This window comes from Mesoplodon bidens, assembly GCF_964165515.1.
Source record: "Mesoplodon bidens genome assembly, contig: HAP1_SCAFFOLD_123, whole genome shotgun sequence".
Classification (NCBI taxonomy): Eukaryota; Metazoa; Chordata; class Mammalia; order Artiodactyla; family Ziphiidae; genus Mesoplodon; species Mesoplodon bidens.
The window spans coordinates 21,560-33,169 of record NW_027672190.1 but is presented as its reverse complement, the minus strand read 5'-3'; the positions used below and the strand labels follow the sequence as shown (position 1 = coordinate 33,169).

At 42.5% G+C, this 11,610-nt stretch overlaps 1 long non-coding RNA gene across 1 annotated transcript; it reads right to left on the bottom strand.

Moving 5' to 3' along the window:
• Positions 1 to 6,727: 6,727 nt before the first annotated feature.
• Positions 6,728 to 11,610, bottom strand: LOC308610499. The gene is made up of 3 exons (XR_014014564.1): positions 11,565 to 11,610; positions 10,873 to 10,960; positions 6,728 to 6,869 (listed from the first exon to the last, which is right to left on the bottom strand). It is a non-coding gene; the product is annotated as an uncharacterized lncRNA (long non-coding RNA).

Here is an 11,610-nt window from a genome sequence, read left to right as displayed (position 1 = left end):
CTGGGGTGTGTTCCTAAAAGGGAATACTACCCTCCACCCAAAAAGAGTGGATAACGGCTAGTCATCTCAGAAATATAAGGATGAGGGGGAGAAAAGTCAGCTCCAGAATACCCATTGTATATAACACATAAACTTCAAAATTAAGTAAGTATAATTTGGGGGTGTGCAGTGAAACTTTATACAAACTACAGAATTCAGAATTCGGGTTACAACTAGGTGGAAGGGGGTGGTGGGGCGGAGTGTCTGGAAGAAACATGGAGTGACCTTTCCAGGTGTCAGCAGTGCCGTTACTTACGATGGGGTGTGGGGTACACGAGTGTCTATTTTATTATGTCTTTCCTTTTACATCACTTATATACACTCTGATGTGTATGATTTATTTCACAAAAGTTTTAAGAGCCAGGTCTGTGCCAATCAGTGGTCTGAGAATCACTGTGGACATACACCATTCCCAGGTCACATATTTGTTTTTTAACTTGCTTGGGATGCCAACCTTAATTCACGCAGGAAGATAAAAACTTCCCTTAGTGGCTGCTTTCTAACTTTGTAAAGACTGAAAATTAAATCTGAGATGATGTAGTAAATTAAAACGATAGTGATGTTTTTAGATCAAATTGTATGTGTTAAAGTGTATTTGATGGCTCGTTTTTAACATTGAAGAGAATTTGGCATATTCATCTCAGATTAGTTTTGTTATTTCAATTAGAAACCTACTAAATAACTCAGTTTAGGATTAAATGGAAAATTTAAGAACATTGTATTAAATGATATTTATTTGTTTTATTATTATTATTTTTTGATGTGAGGAAAAGAAACCTCAGGTTTTCTGGTTTCTTTTTTTATATTGTGAATTTTATTTTACTTTTTTATACAGCAGGTTCTTATTAGTTATCCATTTTATACATATTAGTGTACGTATGTAAATGGTATTTTTAAAAGAACTAGAGATTCACCGTGTTTATGAGTTTATTAGATTCACTAGATCAGGTTAAATACTAGAAGAGGTGGCAATTAAAGGGCTTAAAAAGAAAATTAGGGAACAGTTCTCAGAGCTTTCTGAGATGCTCTTCCTGGGTTAGAATCCGCAAATTCGGCTCAAATAAAATTTTCCAATTTTTTCTTTAAAAAAGTTTAATTTAAAAAAATAAAAGATTTAATTTATAAATGCACTTAAAAAAAACAGTGATGCCCTTATGCCTTTTTATGGCAGTAGACTATAAAAAAAAAGATCAGAATTAACTATTTCAGATACGTGCAATGACCAGGGTGGGTATTTGGTAAAGGAAGCAGCAGCAATGTTTTGTAGTTTTCTGGAGGACCAGGAAAAGAGGCCCGTGTGAGCGGGGACTGTGGGAAAATCCTCATAGAAAACCCATCCCTCTGACCAGAGGAACCCAAATAAGATGTCCCTGTGACCTGAATGGTGGCAGTGTGGTTTTTGTTTTGTGTTTTTTTAAATAATTTTTATGGGAGTATAGTTGATTTTAAATGTTGTGTTAGTTTTTGCTGTACAGCAAAACAAATCAGTTATACATCCACATTTATCCATTCTTTTTTAGATTCTTTTCCCATAGAGGCCGTTACAGACTAACAAGAAGCGTTCCCTGTGCTATACAGTAGGTCCTTACTAGTTACCTATTTTATACATAGTAGTGTGTACATGTCAATCCCAATCTCCCAATTTATCCCTCCTCCTCCCCTTCCCACTGGTAACCATGTTTGTTTTCTACATCTATGACTCTATTTCTGTTTTGTAAATAAGTTCATTGGTACCATTTTTTTAGATTCCACATATAAGTGACATCATATGATATTTGTCTCTGACTTACTTCACTCAGTATGACCATCTCTAGGTCCACGCATGTTGCTGCAAATGGCATTATTTTGTTCTTTTTTATGGCCGAGTAATATCCCATTGTATATATGTACCACATCTTCTTTATCCATTCCTCTGGGGATGGACATTTAGGTTGCTTGGCTATCGTAAATAGTGCTGCAATAAACATCAGGGTGCACGTATCTTTTCAAATTATGGTTTTCTCTGGATATATTCCCAGACCTCCTTCCCCAGCCCCACTCTGCAGCCCTTGGGAATCTCCTTCTGAACAAAAGCAGAGATGGCCAGATGGTTTTTGGTGGTGGGCCTCGCCCCACTCAGGGCCCGTGGGGGGACCATTACTGAGGAAGGCACACGTGACCCCGATGGGCCCCAAGGCTGCTCCCCCTCCCTCCTGAACCCTTAGGAGCCAGGCCGCAAGGCTGGCCACTCGACGGAAACACCTGAGAGTGAGTTTAAGCTTAAGTTTAAAAAAGGAAAAGGCGACAAGTACTTGCCCCCAGACCCATGAAATCAGGAATTCTACAGTAGGGCCCGGGAGTGGGAATTTTTCTGAAGTTCCCCCAGGTGACTCCAAAGTGCACCTCCCAGGCTGAAAACTACTAACAATTTGATTTGCAGCAAGACTCCTTAGACCAAAGGCAACAGTGTCCACCAGCACGGCTGGGCCCAAGCTCTAACGAAGAGAGCACAAAGGCAGCTCCTGTGGTTCCGAGCACCTTCCAATTGCAGACACCATTTATGCCATTTGACTTGGCAAATGCCTTCTGTACAGCAGGACAGGGTGACGATAACTCAGGCCCTTTCAGAGTTATGGAGGGACCCCCTGTGTACAGAACCAGCCTTCACGGTGCTGCAGAACATTGGGAATTCTATTTAAGCTGAAGCTAAATTTTAGTTTCCTCCCTGAATTATTTATTCCTCAAAAAATAAATGGTGAACCCCAGGAGATGGTGGTGACAGTGCGTGTTGCTCAGGAGGGACTTTAAAAATCACTGCTCCAGCTGCTGCAGTAACAAATTCCACAAATAAAATGGCCATCGCAGAGCGCTCACCTCCCATCAGGTCACTTGGCAAGCTGATCTCGCCCCAGAACACGTATGTCACTTTACGCTCGTGGGTGGTTGGTGCCTCCATCTGGAATGAGTGGGAGGCACAGCGAAGCTGATGGTGCCCATGTCCTGGCGGAGCACAGCACATCTGACTGCACCCCCTGAAGCCACTGCTTTTATAACACGAGTTGTACTTTTGTAACCAGCAGTGGTGACCCCCAACTTGGCCATCTATTCCCTGCGCCCCCATTGGCGCCCCGGGAGCTCCTTTCGTGGGTCACTGTTCATCCATCCCTCCTCTCTCACCCGCTCCCCAATCTTAGCCTGGAGGTGAGCGTGCGTTTCTGGACCAAACGTCAACGTGTAACTGACACCACAACTAGCCACAGTGCACCCTGCAACCTTACGGGTAAGATTCCAAGAACAGCTGAGAAGCAAGGAGAGCTGGGGTTGTGGACTGGATGAGAAACCTGAATAAAACAAATCCCCACCAGATAATTGTGGCATAAAATAAATCTAATGGCAGACTAAATGGAGTATCTGGGAAGTACCTTGAACCTTCATTCAAAAACACATAACTCCTAAACCACGTCAGTTTTCTTGTTTCCACTTTTAATTCTGCCATTTTCCCTTAATGTTCAGGTTTTAACAAAGACAACAGGGCTATTGCTTGCCAAATCCCAGCTAGGAATTCAGAGCATAGAACAAATCAAAACTACAGCCAAAAAATTATCAATCTGTACAACTAACTTTAGAAAATAGTTTAGTACAATTTTGTTGTAAAACTCATTTGCAGGAGGTTAATCACATGTACTTATCAAATTTCCTCCTGATAATACATGAAAACAAAAACTCAATAAACTATGCATAGTAAATCCAAAGCAAATTATATACAAAGAAGCAAAACAAATTTTTAAGTACAATATATGCATGTTCAAAGAACTAAGACTGAAAGAAGGCCACTTTCTTTAACGCCAGGGCAAGGACGAAACTAACAGCTGCATTTTTCACCTGCAGTAAGGTTAACCACCAATCAACAACACTGCACTGACAGCCACATCAGGAAAGGCCACACTGTACATATGAAATGCTTCATGCAAATACATACATCAACAGGAACCACCAATCGATTCCAATGCAATGTCAGGTATGACTGTTTCCTGCTGGGAGAGGCTGTCAGGACACAGGCTTGCTCATTACCAGAGATGATGCACTAATTCTCACGTTGCCAGACCAGGTGGAAGGTGGACCAAAAGTGAACACAACGTGTGAGAACAGGCACCAAACTTAACTGGAAATAACATCGTTTGGGTGGGGCAGCAAAGTACGTACGGTGGGGAGCACTTACTTCACGTGTTGTGTGAGCGGAGTGGGAGAAGTTCCTGACCCCAGCTCTTTCCAGCATGCCTCTTCTCTAAGCTTACAGGTTTTAGATTCTCTACATTGTCACTACAAGTGTCTGCTAAATGAAGCATTTTACCAAGATAGCAGGAAAGTAAACTTAAAGAAACAATGAGCTTTCTTGCCAAAGGCCAGGCAGGAAGCTTACGAAGCCCCTACCCAGAGTGGGGCTCAGCCCGCCTCTGTCAACAGGGAGCAGGGGCTAACTGTGGGGACAGAGCACGTGCTCCCCGAGTGACAGGAGTGTTCAATCCCATCAGCAGAGGTCTGGAAACCAGAGGGAGGGACAAGGGTAACAAAGAAGTAGCATGCTTAAACCTTTGGCAACCAAATGTTTTTTTTTTGAAAGCTCTTAATAACCTGCTTCAGTAGAATTCCTGATGAACACAAAGCCCTTTTTGCTTAAAAAGCAGATGACTGAAAAAGTTTCAAATGGTGCACATTCGTCTTCAGGAATGCATGCTTTCTCCCCCAAATTAACTAGGGCTGCAAAGCATTCACTACAAACCGCTAGTTCAAACAATGGTCAACTGTTACTAACACAGATTCTCAGTCTGTGATACCTCAACATCAGTGTGTGTGCGCTTGGAAAACTGGACTTTGACATTAGGCAGCCCTGCCCTCCATCAAGTCTCTCAAATCACCACCCACCATGGCCACCTCCTTTCACAGAAGCACAACCCCTCTAACCAGATCTTCCACCACAGCGGTGTATTTGCGTCACTTACGATGGTTTCCAAAGATGACAGGCAATCTGTCAACTCTCTCCCTGTTCTCAACTCCCAAGCATTTGCACTCCTCTCCCATCCTTCGCTTTTTAGAGGATGTTTCTCTCCTGCCTAAAATATTGTATCTGGTCTGCCCTAACTGGTTCTCAAGCTGCCTGGTGACCAGTATCCCTTGGGAAGATGTTAAACATCCAGATTTTCATGAATTGGTTTCTCTTGGTGATCCCCAGGCTTCCACAAGCCACCCCAGCACTGCTCCAATACTTGGCAACCACTGGATTTGTAACCCACCAGTTGCAGGAAATTCACAATATGCTGGGGGGATCTGAATGACATTTCAAGAATTATTCTTTCATTTCACATTCTTCTATCTCACGAAGAATGAGAATTTTAGCTAGAGAACTACGTGCTGACTACAATGGGCAGACAAACTCATCACAGAAATGTAACATCCTGTGCCAAGGTGCCTCGTCTAAAAAGGTGCAGGAGTGGAACTTCACCTAACAGAGCTCTGCTTCCCAGGGTCTTGCCCAGGACACTCCAGTTGGTTTAACAGGACTCTGACCCAACGCATTGACTCACTTCTCTCAGGCCACCTGGGCTGTTAAAAACGTCTGTTTGCTACAACAATCTCTGAAAGGAACTGCCCTGCTCCCATCTTTTTTTTTTTTTTAAATATAAGGTTGGTTCCGTTGAAAATGATTAACATTTTAAGCAGGGGAAAGAAAAGCTGTCTACCAGATTAAATTTTAAGAGGATTCTGTTATTTGCTATACAAATATACATTACAACTTTTACAGCATCCTCTTAAAATCCTCCAGTCTGACCTTTCCTACAGAAGAACAAGAGATCAACATTTTAAGTCTTCGACTTTGAGGACATTATTACTGATACACAAATGCCTTCTGAAAGCTTTTGCAACTGACAAAATGTACTGAAGATGACCAAGAGGCCCATGTGTTAGGATACATTTTCTGTTTTCCAACAGCACACAAACTCCTTTAAGACAAAAAAATATAATCTTATCTGGACAGTCCTACTAGCTGGTCATCTGAAATGTGCAGTAATGCTTGTGGCTGACAGTCTCATTTGGCTCCACTACAAAAGCTTCCTCTTCTTCAAGCTACTGTCCTCCTCCTCCAGTCCCCTCTCGTCCCAGCCTGAGTTCCTCTTTGTGTGGTGGCTCAGAGAGCCACACCTCTCCTGATCCCCCTTGGTGAAGGCCCTGGTCTCCCTCCTGTGGCTGAGTGCCTCCCCTTCCTGGGCACATCTTCTCTCACTCGTGGAAGTATTGGTACTAGCAGCTGGAGGATCACACTGCATATGAGGTCTGTGGTTGTTCACAGCAGCTCCCTTGGCGGGGGCCTGCTGCCTGATACTGGTCAGATCCTGGTGACTTCCGGGGGAGCCTGGCTCTCCAGAGGGAGGCGTTGCTCCAGGATACCGGGGGCTCAAGGGCTGCAGCTCACAGAGGCACTTCCCTTTGGCTTCACAGCCCAAGCCCATCCTCCTAAGCAGTCGTGGGTCCCGAAGCCAGTCCTGAAGGGGTGGCCTTTCAGGGTCCTTTGCAGTAACAGTGACAGTGGCTTCTTTGGACTCAGAGGGTGAGGGGTACAGGGAAGAAGCAAGAGAGATCTTGGCAAATTCACTGTCTACCTTGTTGCTGGGCACTCTGCCCTGGGGTCTGGACACCTCTGGGGTGATAGCAGGAGGGTGAGTCAGACTTCTCTGCAGTACGGGCCTGCGTTTCAGAATCTTCATTGCATCGTGTCTATAGTTTTTGTTGCAAGTCTTAATAATGGCACCACGCTTCTGCGCATCCTGAATCAGGTGGTTCCAATGCTGGTTTTCCTTGAAACAAAGAGAAGGAAGAAAATTACATCCCAAAGAAACACTCATATGCTTGGGAAGCAGAGGTTCCAGCTTTCACTTCTGAACAAATAGTAAGTATACTTTCGTGAACAGATTCTCAAGAATCCATTACTTTTCAGACAAGGCTGAAAGGAAAAATAAGGTCGAATACAAAACTATAAAGCCATGCTGCTAGAACAGAACACTGGGAACCACCTCTAAGAAAGTACTTCCATCATTTTACCACTGATACTCAGGCCACATGGTGAATTAGCTGTCATGCAAATCTGTACCAACTGCCGGTAGCCTCATGTAGCTCTTTAATCTTCAATTAAATAAAATTAAAAATTCATTTCCTCAGTTGCACCAGCCACATTTCAAGTGCTCAGCAGACACATGTGACTAGGGTTAGTATCCTGGACAACACAGACACAGAAGGGCTCCGTCATCCCACCAAGTTCCCTTTGACACTGCTGACCCTAGAGTCTTGCCTGTCTCCGGCCAAGGCTAACATTCTGGAAGAGGAAGGCTTGGTTTCAGAAAGCTCTAACTCTTGAGTGCATGCTGACTGTTCTAGAAAGAGGACCACAGCTTGCATCAAATTCCCAAAGGCTTCCCAAACTCCCAAGGGCTAAACCATCTTAATCTGCTGAGATAACTATTCCAAAGATGTTGTCTCACTTGTGTCTCTTTTCTAGAAGAGTTTAAATTATGAAAAGCACATCTAAACGGAAAAACAAAACAAAAACCCAACTCACGCATCTCTCCTCTCTTCCTTTTAGAGTTTCCTCAGCAATAAATTGCTTCTTTACAACCATCAGAACTTGGGCCTCTTTAGACAGAAGAAAGAGAGAGTATGAGGGAGGAAAAAAAGACAGAGACTGAAGGAAAGAGAAGGAAAGGATAGCTCCCCTCATGGGGGCTCCTGCACTATTCATGAAGGTGGGTAAGGGTATAGCAGTGAAGCTGCATACATAGTACTGACCTGCTGTGTGACCTTGGTCAAATCACTTGACCTCTCTGAGCCTGTTTCCTCACTGTAAGGTATGAATAGTATTTTATTTAAATGACTCTAAAATGTGCGTTGAAATAAAATAAAATAAATAAAATGCACTTTATTTTCACATTTTACCATTTCTGACTTTAGGGTGCCTCTAGGCCAGACAGCAGTTTCCATGTATGTAATCCTGGAGGAATTCATGGCTGGGCGACTACAACCGCTTGACTTTTAGTCAACAAACCACTTCTAAAAAGAATGAGTCCTGGCTCTTGCCTGAAAAATCTTTCCACAGACATCCTCTGATAAGACAAGAAAGTACCAGCACTACAACTTGGAGAATGGAGATCAGAAGTTGGAAAAAACCCCGGGACCACAGTGGGGCCCTCTCATGACATGCCTCTGACTGCACAGGGAATGGTTCGAGCATCAGCAAGGGTACATGGGATGGTGAATGGGGACGACCAGAGTGTTAGTCTGAGAGTGAGATGCTTTCAGGGGTATCTTAGTCTACCTATTTTGCTGTTTTTCCTAGGTATGAACAAGAGTGATATGACACTGGGTTGGCCAAAAAGTTCATTCAGATGCTACAGAAAAGAAACAAATGAACCTTCTGGCCAACCCAATAAAAATCTGTCTGAAGTCTAAAAGAGTTCTTTCAGTCACTATAAGACAAAAATTCTAAGTGAAAATAAAGTGTCACAGTTCAATAGTGGAGCATAAAATAATGACGCACATTATATAACTATTGGCTTCTTGGATTTGATAAACTATGGTGGCAATGCAGACCTCACAGGGCCTTTTAAAGTAAGTCACGTAAATCAAGTGCACGGTACGGTGACCGCATGCATCAGGAAGGTGCATGTAAGCAGTACCAGGCTCAGATCTCCCTGACTCAGGAGAGCTCTTGAGAGTCCTACCCTGTGGCTGGAAAGCAGATGTAAAGCAGATGGCCTTGCTGCTATTTCTGCCAATTCTACTGCACCTAAACTTGCTGTTTAATCCAATCCCTAGATCACAAAAACAGTTCTGAGAAGGGGCTATTAGTCTTGATTTCTCAGAGGAAACCGAGTGCCTTAATCACTGATTCTATCTCCATAAGGGAAACTGGGCTGAAAAACCAAAAAAAAAAAAAAAAAAAAAAGAGGCTAGGGAAGGGGGAAGCCCAAGGACAAATACGCAAGTTGGATTGCGAAGTCCAAATGATAAACTGGAAGTTTTTCTACTCTGTTCTGTCGGTCTCTTTTTGCCACACTGGCTTCCCAGAGTGAAGATAATAACGTCTATACTGCAGCTAGACGTCAGTGGTCTTCAAATCTGCGTGACGGTGACTCTGGGGCTCACAGAGACTTACTCGGGGGGATGTGAGCACGTTTTCTGGGAATCAATTTCCAAACCTCAGCTTCCAAACCCCAGTTCCCTATGTCCTCCTGGGGCTTTTCTGCCCTTCCACTCCATCCTTCACAACCACAAGTCTCACCTGTCCCAAATCTGACCACAGGGCACACAGCTAGGGGAGGTAAACACGCCTGGGTGTCAAATAGAGGGGGTGGTAAACAGAGGGGTGCCCATGAAGGCTCCTGCAATCAGGGCATCTAAGAGACACAACTCTATAAACATTTTACTTTTCGGGTTTGAACATTATCAAAATTCAACTGTGTGAAAAGAGTAATTGTTAATATGTTACTCAACTGACAAGATATCATTTGTTAATACTCAGATCCTTATGGTCACAGGAAAAATATATTTTTTTAAAAAACTCTTCGAGGTAACTATACATTCATAGGAAGTTACCAAAACAGTCCAGAGGTTCCACACACCCTTCACACAGTTTCCCCAAATCGTTATGAAAACCAATTCTTTAAATTTTCAAATTTACATGTAAAGTTTTTGTGGCAGAAAAGCCTAATAGTCATATTAACAGAAAGCCTTTTAATTATGAAAATATATAAACTACCCCCACTGAATTTTATCCTAAACAGTATAAATGGCAATTCAATTTTAAAGAGCAGAAAGAATAGCACTGCTCTCTATTCCACTGGATATATTTCAGAGTGGCATAATGGATTTATTTTTAATAGCTTTCTTTTAAAATGTCAAATATTTACAATACATTAGAAACAAAGTCTTTATCAACACTTAACGATGAAACATTTTCAATATAAACTTAAAAGCGGAGGATACACAGCTTTTAAACATTCTTTCAAGGGGGTACACAAACAACAAAGGTTGAAGACCACAAATCTAGGTAAGAGCTGAATGAGAAAGACTGTATTTGGGCGCCCTCTGGTGGAACTAACCAAAACAGGGGAAAATCCTACTGAGTTGGCACCTCTCCTGAGATAAAACAATGACTCTGTTATATACAGAAATTAGAGAAACTGAGTTATTACACCTAATGAGGCAGGCAAATACATGCTTTATCTAGCTGTGGTTCACCAAATTAAGCTGTACTATTACTATTTGTCGACTACACATGTAAACTTGCCCCTCCTTCTACAGGAGTATCTGTACGCATGGATGAGCTCTGATGCCACTCACCCCTCAAGGGAAACAGCAAGCAGTGCTGCTCTAAGTGCCAAGACAGAAATGAAGATCCAAGCACTTTCCTGCAAATTCCCCCTCTCTCTGGCATTAAGCTAGGCTAATAGCCACATTTACTGAGTGTTTACTAAGTGCTAACCCATCTTCTAGCACTTTACATATATGGGTTTACATGTCTTCTTAACAATTCTACGATGTAGATACAATTTTTTTAAAGCTCATCTTGAGAGTACACTACAGATACCTGGGTCTTGGGCTAAGAAAGGGTGAGCGGTTTAGGCATTATAAAAGCTCCCAGGAAGAAGCTGCTGGAGGACAAAACAACCAGTGGGAAGAGGCTCATTATTGTTTGTAGCCTCAAAATCATTTCCACTTTGATGAAAAATAAAAACAAAACCTCAACCCGGTATCAGTCATCATGAGCAAACTCTGGAGTTCCCCGGTCCTCTAGAATGTACCTACCATCAGGGTCCTCAAATGTCCCAGGATGAAGAGGCTGTACTTGGCTCGTGTGATGGTGACATTCAATCTCTGCAAACTTGCCAGAAACCTAAGCAATAGAAGGAAAAAAAAAGAGTTACTTCTTTCTTCAGAAAGACTCAGCATGTCAGTGTAGGTGAGACACAGGCATTTCAGACAGCTTTTCTTGGGCTCCTGCTTTAAGCTCGTGGTGCAGGACCCGACACAGAAGCAATTCCCATTAAGGACAGCAAACAAACAAGAGGCCCAGTGCTTTCCTTCAAAGTGATGCATCTGTCTGTCGATTTCCTATTTTGACTTGGATGAGATATTGGAAATTTTAATGGTATGATTTTTAAGCCTTCAAAGATCCTAAAAATATGATAGTAGATCAATTATGACACATACCATGGAGAGGAGCATGCCCCTGCAAAATATACTGGATTCAATAATCTGTTTCACTCTTATCAAGTGAAACAACAGATTCACACTGTGACATGGGTTAATACACAAGGTACCAAGAGAAGCAGACCTAACAGTGGATCAACTTCACAACTTAAAAAAGAAACCTTCATGATATTACTCAATTTTTTATAAAAGAAAATAGAGCAAATGATGGTATTCTCTAACAGTGATTAAAAAGATCTAACTCTGGATCATAAACAAGCAAAGAATCAATGATGACAGTTACCCACCCAATTGAGCCTTGCATGGCATTTGCTCTGACACATGTAACAATAA